The sequence below is a fragment of the Physcomitrium patens genome, chromosome 13 (genome assembly GCF_059467195.1).
Source record: "Physcomitrium patens ecotype Gransden chromosome 13, ASM5946719v1, whole genome shotgun sequence".
In the NCBI taxonomy this organism is placed as follows: Eukaryota; Viridiplantae; Streptophyta; class Bryopsida; order Funariales; family Funariaceae; genus Physcomitrium; species Physcomitrium patens.
In genome coordinates, this window is record NC_143422.1 from 10,609,035 (window position 1) to 10,617,927 (window position 8,893).

Here is an 8,893-nt window from a genome sequence, read left to right on the forward strand (position 1 = left end):
TAAAGAAGATAGTACTTAGACATTTGTAATTAAGGGTTTAAATTACATACTTGGATTTCTAAGATTCCAAAGGATTAAAAATAAATCTTCCAACAATTTTTTTATGCTAAAACTAAAAAAATATGTATTATCTTATTTTAAAAAAAATTAAAAATAAATGGTTAGATCAAAAGATACTAGATCCTAAATTTTGAGAAAAATAATCTTTTGCAAATAAATAAGGTGTTGAAGAGGTTTTATTACAATCTGATCATTTTATGTAAATTAGAAGATTTTTGGAAACCAAGGCTTAGTTGATGTATCAAAGATAGATATATAGAGCTATGATAATATTTTGATATGAAGATGAAATTTTGAAAGAAGATTATGAAATTTCTATAAATTTATTGAGAATCTAACTTACTAACATTTGAGTAGTTATGGTTTTCTTATCAAAGACTGTTAAGAGATTTATAGATGCCATAGAAAGAATTATATACAAATCTATTTAAAATGAAAGATTCTTATTTGTACAATTTTTGTTATTAATATTTTTATTTATTTTTCTTTTATATTAAGCTCAAAATAAATTCAATATAGCTAATTATTTGCAGTATTTTCATGTTGAAAATCATACCTTATAACAAAAAATAAATAATAAAAATAATAAAAATAATAATCTTTAGAGTTTTGTAAATAAAGATGGCTTAGAGAGTAAATTGCTACAAGGAGTAAGCTTCTACTAAATAATTTTGAGGATATCAGAGAGTATTTACTTAAGAGAGGGATCCTAAAACCATAACAATATCATTCAAAATAGGTATTCTAATGATTTTGCAAGTCTTGCTACTTGCAACCATAAATCTAACAAGATTTGTATTATATCAACCTATAACTACAAAAAACCTTTAGATTTTTTTTTTCTCCACTATTATTATGTAATGAAATAAAACCAAAAATACAAATGATATAAAGAAGAAATTTTCATTGAAGATTGAATATTCATATGTAAAATTAAAATCAAAGCTGAAACAGCCTATACTCTTTTATAATTAAACCATTATTCTTTTATTCTCTCTTGTAAATACCATGCTTCTAATATCTTTGTAGTTTCTTCTCTTTTTACTATCATTTAAAAATAAAAGAAGAATAAGTCATTGAGAAGAAGAAGGCCATTATTTCAATGCCAACATTTAACTTCAATAGTTCTACTTTGAGTCCTATGGCAAAGATTATACACTTAGTTTTATTTCTAGCTCTATTCTAGGCTTACATGAAATAAGCTTGTTATGAAAATTTTATTATATATATAACTAAAAGAAACTTATGTTATTGTATATTACAATCTTTGGCACATCCAATTATTACCTAGTTAATCCATATTTTTCTAATCCTATGTTCTTTGATTTCCATGTTTCCACGTTCTTTCATTCCCATTTTCCTATATTTCCTTATTCCTTGCTTTCTACGTTCTCTAGTTTCTTTGTTCTCATGTTCTTTGGTTCTTATATTCTTTGCTTTCCTTATCCTCATATTCCCTAATTTCTATGTTCATTTTCATGTTCTTTAAGTTTTCTACAATTTCTTCTTTATGACTAATCAAAAGATTTTTTTTTTTTTATTATTTTTTTATTTTTTATTTTTTATGTTTTATCCAAGCTATCTTATATAATAGATACATGAATATGTATATGTGTGTGTATATATATATATATATATATATATATTTATAATTTAACTACTTTTAAAGTTTTTATTATATAATATTTATATTTAATTTGACTTTCTACTTAATTGATTGTTGTTTAATACAATATAATAAGATTTTGACTTTCATTTTATTCAAAAACTTTATTCACATTCAAGATCTTGCAATAAACTTATTATATCTCATAGCTTGATCTTATTTGATATTAATATTTTAAAATTTTTAATGATTTAATATTTTTTTAAAGTATTTCTAAGATTATTTATGGTATAAAAATAAAAAGAAAATAATTTATTATCTTTTAATTATTTTATTGATAATTGAATAAAAATGTATTTTTTTGTGAGGGTGTTTACCTAGCTCAAGGATATGTAGAAGCCTTTCATAATGAAATTATAACATTTATCAGATTATTCTTTGTATTAATTTAGAATCATATAATAATTAATATTAATAAAAATTTACATTTATTATGCAAGTTTAAAATATCTTGTAATATCTTTTGTAAATTATAAAATTTTTAATAATTTTTTATTCATATATTGATGCATATTTAAAATATATATTTTCTAAATTAAATAAACTACTTAATAATATATTCAAAATTATATTTTTAGTTAATTTTATCAAATTTTGTAGAACTTATAAATATTTATAAATATAAAAAATAAAAAATTAATATTATGTTAGTATATCAAATTATAATTATCTTTCATAAATCATAATTTTTATTAATATATTTATATACATACTTATTATTATACATTAGGATACTCTTAAATTATGCTTCTTTCTCTATAATACTTAAAATATTGCATATATAAGTATTTTTTTAAATTAATATTTACTATCTTAACATCAATTCTTTTATTATTATAAAATAGCTCAAAATACTTATTTTGTTGAATAAAATCAATGTTCTTATTAATTGCATTGCTAGTTGATGAATTAATATTGATATTGTTATTTTGTGTAGATATTTTTTTAATTTTTGTAAAATAAAACTAATAAAAAATATTTAAAGATTTTTCTAAAGTATTAATGTAATTCAATGATTTAATTGATTTTTCTAATAAAACTAAAATTATGTATGGTATGTATATAAATATATATTTATATAATATTTTTAATACTTATTATTTTTATTATTATGGTTAAACAAATTATCACCTCCAAAGTCTTTTAAATTATTTTTAGATTTATTTTTAAAATTTTTATCATTCTAAATTTATATCTAAATAATATTGAATTCAAAACATATTATTTCTATTTTATTATTTTTTAATTTATTTTTTAAAAATATTAATTTTAAAAATATAAAATATTTTTATATAAAATATTTTATTCTATTTTTTAAAATTTTGAAGTAGATATTAATCTTTAACCTTATAAGAAAAAAAAATCTATAAATTTATATTTAAGTATTTTGACTACGATATTATGCACACTGACAAAAAATAATAATATTATTAATGTTATATGTGGATTTATTTCGAACTATAACTTAATTGTATCTACTTCATTTTAAAATCTATAGTTCAAGATATGCCTTGAAGTGGATAGTGTTAAAGATGTCCCATCTGTTATTGTGTGGAGTCTAATTCATACCTGCAACGAATGTGGGAATTAAGGTGGGGTGGCAACCCCCCCTACGGCGGCCTTGCTAGTTTCTGGAGGCATAGTCCCTGAAAGAAATTTGATTTTTGCCTTCTGATGTATTTGGTTTTTTCTTCTCTGGAAGTTGTTCCGTGCGGAACCGTATTGTTGCAAATTTCAGATTCTCCTCATTAATTGTGTTTTGTCAACTTTCTCAATGCCTTTTATCATTCAATTATGTAGGTGAAAACCTAACAGCATCTCAATCACAACACCTTTAATCCCTTGACATATGATCATTCACATCATATTTCTTCTTTCTTCTTTTCATCTCTGTCTGCATTTATGTTCGTTTCATTAGGACACACAAGCAAGTAATTTTTTTTAAAGAAAAAAGAAAACTAAATTCCAATTGCATTGTCTGCTTTTACAATTGAGCTCATTTAAATGCATTGATGTAAGAACTGAAACTCAATACAAAACCTTCTTCAACTGTGACAAACAAGCCATTCACATAAACTAAAATAGGGCTATTAATTTTATCTTTGATAATACTAGACACGGAAAATAAGTGTTGGCATGTCGAAAAGTACAAACTGCTGGAGCTCCATGAATGGGCTGCTAGTATCATCAAAATCTTCTCTTTCCGTTCACGACATTCTATGCATTGCATTGAATTCATGTTCAGTTGTCATGAAGAAACTTTCCTGAAGAGCTGGACTTGCACCAATCGCATTGCAGTACTGGACACGAAAGTCGCCAATTACGGAGTCTTTCTGCAGGTTCCACTCCAAATAGGAAGATGGGTTCAGCCCACAGGACATGCAGATAAACTGTATTCGTCTGCTACGGTACCAGATGTAAATCAGTGTAGCGATCTAGAAGAACCCACCGCACGTCTATGCAGGCTGGTTCAGATCAACACTCCTTTTCTTCCAGACTTGAAGGTTTGCACCGCAATCTTGACAACACGACACTTCGACCGCTGGTCAGTCCGCCGCTCCTAGTTGCCATCGTGAGGCGAACGTTCCGGATCTGGTTTTCATGTAGATGTTCAAATGGGTGTGGACGTGCCATGTACACAACTTGATGGTCACATGAATTCTTCTGACAGTTTGAATTGTGGCGTTTTTGCACCGACAGTTTGTTGTGCGTAGTTCCGCATAGTTTCTATACATAACTTGGATAATGTGGGAGGGTGGTATCAGTAAGTATTAGCATGTAATGAAGTTTCCTAGTTTCCTGGAGTTGCTGTTTGGGGTGATAACATGAATGCCCATACCACAATTTGTTTGTCGTCAGGTTTAGATGCCCCCTTTGAAGTCCTCCAGAACTGGTTGGAGGGTCGGCTGTGATCGTGCAACATGCCTGGCAGAGAGATCATCTGCGGAGAGATATTGTATCTTTCACGTATGAAATCTCCACAATCAAATATTAGAAGACAACTATGTTTCGGAGAAATCGATGAGCATGTTACAATGCATTACCATATCCCCAAGAACACAGCGTAAGTGTTTTTAGCGGCTGGTCTGTGATCAATCAACGTCTAAAATCCTCAAATCGACTATGGAATTGAGCTCCGAGTTAGATTGCATTCTTTGAGCAGGATCTCAAGATGAGAGATACTTACTGCTTGTTTATTTCTTTATTGAAGTCAGAAGCGTATCTGAGACTGTGACCAAGTTGATCACTTCCTCAGAACGTTGTCATTCTCGGAGTAGACCACAACGTAACAGCACCCACGAATCATCATCAGCATGAGACAGTGAGAGTGCCCATCACGACCCGTCAACATAACCTGAAATGTTGACAGATCGTCATGGACATTCCCAATGCGACTGCCAGCCTTGTAAATACTTCGATCACCAATACAGCACTTTGCAATTCTCTCCCTTCAAATCACTGCATTCAATCCTCAAGTAGATCATTTTGTCAGACAGGACTCACGGAATGCAAAAGCCACCCTGTGGCGATCCTTTGCGGACACACACGAACCTCTCCATGACTTCCCTACGGAATTAAGCATATCATTAACCAGAATTTTCTTAGATGGTATCTGCATTAGGTACGAATTCATCACTGGTTTCTATCATGAAACGGTCATGTCTTGAACGTAGACAATTTTATTATCTCAACGACAGACTGTTTCTACTGAGACGCAAACAAAAAGACAAGGAAACAAAAAAATGAAATCATACACCTTCACAACGAGAAATAGCAGTCTGAGAGCACATATCAGCCATTCTTAATGCTCGGAATCAGTGGCTCTGGCTTATGGAAACACGCGACGAGTCTAGGTGACGGACCCACAGCTGAAGATATTGAAACCTAAACAAACGAAGAGTACTCAGAGCTGTGCAAGTTTAACTGCTGCATCCATGGAACAATGGAAGACAAGGGCCGGACAGTGAGAGTATATATAGTGTCCATCGACAGTAGGAGAATAGAGAGAGAGAGAGCGAGAGTAGAAAGCCATTGCCACAACTCATCATTAAAGAGGTGGGAGGCAGCCATGCCAGCCACGGTTTACCAGGAGTACAACTCCAACGCCTAGCAAAATAAATGTGTCATGTACAGGTCTGCTGTAGTGCTCATCAGCAGGTTACTCTGGGCTCATCTTGGCCTTCACCCATTATCACCCTAAGGCTAAATCTGCTCTCCAAGATCACCACTTCAACATGATTCAGGTAGTCAGCTACAAGAGACAAATACTCACACCCACTTACAAGCAAAAAAAACTCTCCTTTCCCACCACCACCAACAAGCAAAAGGAAAAAGACAATAGAATCAAGGATGCAGACCAGAGATTTGGGGGGTTTAAGTGGGAGATTTGAGCAGCAACGACCTCGTTTCGGCGCCAGTACCAGGCTCGAGCATGCAACGTTAGACCAATGAGAAAACTCGTTCTTTCTCCCTCACACAGCAGAAGTAAGAACAATAATAATACCTGGTTTGGTGCTCACTCGTCAGAAATCATGTTATCTGAGCCTGCATGTTCACTTGTAGAAACACTTGACCATGCTCTCATTACAGAATCATCGATTTCGGCTTCAAACACGACGTACCTTTGGACTCGGCCAATGAGATATTTAGTCAGTCTTAAATGAGACAATCAAATGATGTCCAATTCCTGCAGCCAGCAAAACTAGGCACCTGACACAATCAGACCCACGTTTTTAATCCTGCACACTAATTTTTGAAATAAGCTGCATTCATCATGTTCTCTGGAACTGTAATTGTAGATAACTTGCTGAGCTGCTTATGTGGGTACATGCTTTGCTCATCAAATCCTAGTAACATATCAGATCTTGAGCTTGTTCATCATGTCTTGAGAATCAACCCTTTTCTGCTTCTTCTCCCATTCCTTGAGGACTTCAACCGTTTTTACTCCCTGAAAGCACAAAATCAATGTGATGATGTGAGCAATATAATTATACAGTCATGATGACAATATTAATAATAGTAATAATGCTCCTTCTGAGCCACAGCAGTACACAAAAATTTAGATAATCTTAAGGCAGAAGTAACATATATTGCTTCCTTATTGGATGTTCTACTTTCCTTCATTTCATTTTTGTTTTACTTCTATGTTCAGTTTTCCCATTTCTGGGCAACTATCTCCATTACTACATGAAGGACTGCCTCTCAGAAACCCAGTAGATGCTGCACAGCTCAGCTCACTGACCAAAACATAAAAAAACACACATACACATATTTTAAAACAACTACCTGTGTTGCCAGTTTCATGAAACACACAAGCAGAAGAAGAAAAAAGAAAACTAGCAACAAAGAAAACATAAAATAAAATACAATAAAAATCTCTTCCCTCTCCAAGTGTAAGTGTATGTGTTCGTGAAGAGAGAATACTCCACAATAGAACTTTCTCTGTATGTCTCTACAACTTCTCTCTGACTAGAACTTTTGTGCAGCAGTGTAGAGTAATAATAAAGCTGCACTCCCAGCAGCACCACCAGTGATTGTCTTCTTGTAAACCTGATTTGGAGAATTGGGCACTTCTATCAGCCAACAATTACACCATAGAGCCCCTCATGGCTCCCTCCACATACACACACACACACTCACACAAACACACACACACACTTGAAAGGTTTGAGTGCAGGGTCTGGGATGGCACAAGAATTTTCAAGCACTAATCCACCACCACTCTTCTCTCAACTCCTCTCCTCTCCTCTCCTCAAAACCACAATTAAAGCCCCACCCCATCCCCCATCTCTGCACCCTTTTGTCTTTGCCTCTCCTTGCCTGTCTATTCTCTTCTCCTTTGGTGACTTCCACCTCCCTCTCCTCCATTCAAAGGGCAAGGCTCAGCTCTACAGGATGTTGTTTCCATGGCACCCTCTCTTCACAGCATCCACCCACCTTACCCGCTCCATAACCCAACTCACTGTGCCCACTCCAACGCTACCTGCAATTACACACACACACACACATACACACACATTGCAGACACACATGTGTAAAGATCATGTATGTGGAAAAGAGAGACTGAAAGAGAGTAAAGTAAGAATGAAAGAAAGGGAGATGGAAAAGGAAGGAAGGTAGGAACGAAGCAGCTGCTGCTGCTGTTGAGAATGAGTGGGTTTTTCTTATGTTTCTTTTGTCAAACCCTTTTGAACTTTGACAAACCTCCCCCCCCCCCCACATCAAATTCAAGCAGCAACAGCAACAAGGAAGAAATAGAAGTGAGAACATTCACATAAAGTATGTCTGTGTGTATATCATTCATTTTATTATATCTATATATATATATATATATATGGAGTGAGGGATTGGAGGAGATGATGCTCCTCAAATCTCCACAAAATCCTACCCATTCCCACATCCCCATCTCATCAAGAGGAAGCAAGGGACCCACTAAAGCCTTTCCATTCTTATTCCTATTCCCATTCCTATTCCTTCCTTTTAGTAAGAAATTTCAATAAATTAACATTGATACTGTTATCTTTTATTGTTCCATTTCTCTTAAAAATACTTCTCACAAAGTCACTACTCCCTCCTTAACCCACACACAAAATACTTAAAAACAAAAGGTCCCCACCCCCAAAATGCTATAAGCCCATGCCAGTTTGCATGCTACAAAGCTGGTACATGTAGAATTATTATGCCTGCATGTTTACAATAAGCTTTGGATTTGAAGAAATAAATAAACTTTTTTTACTTATGAGAAAGAAGGGTTAAAAGTTTAAGGAATGAATGATCTGAAAAGTTTTGAAAATGTTACAACCTAATAAAATGATCAATGAGTTCTCAAAAATAGTTTTGAATTGTCCATAGAGCCAAAATTCACATAGTATCAAATTCCCATGAGTAATAAACATAAATAAAAATAAATAAAAATAGCTTTTGTGATGAAGATTATGAACAGAATAACAAGCCTCGAGATATTCCTTCCAATCAAACATGGGTCACCTTTATTGAGCAAAATCCTGCCCCACAAATATTTAATATATATATATATATATATATATATAAAATCAAGTTGACCAACTTGAAAAACTCATAACCCAAATCCTTCAGAGTAGACACCTGAATCTGTTGAGACATTTTGTTTCAATTATTGTAAACATTTAAATAGCCACTTGCACCCAC

The 8,893-nt window shown here is 32.7% G+C and overlaps 1 long non-coding RNA gene across 13 annotated transcripts; it reads right to left on the bottom strand.

Moving 5' to 3' along the window:
- Positions 1-3,125: 3,125 nt before the first annotated feature.
- On the bottom strand, positions 3,126-8,022 carry LOC149987941 (uncharacterized). 13 transcript variants are annotated; one of them, XR_016506071.1, is made up of 5 exons: positions 7,547-8,022; positions 6,349-7,276; positions 6,129-6,230; positions 5,814-5,935; positions 3,709-5,185 (listed from the first exon to the last, which is right to left on the bottom strand). It is a non-coding gene; the product is annotated as an uncharacterized LOC149987941 (long non-coding RNA). The 13 variants fall into 13 exon arrangements; XR_016506068.1 differs by having other exon boundaries at positions 3,709-5,935; positions 6,349-6,674; XR_016506064.1 differs by having other exon boundaries at positions 3,709-5,935.
- Positions 8,023-8,893: the final 871 nt, after the last annotated feature.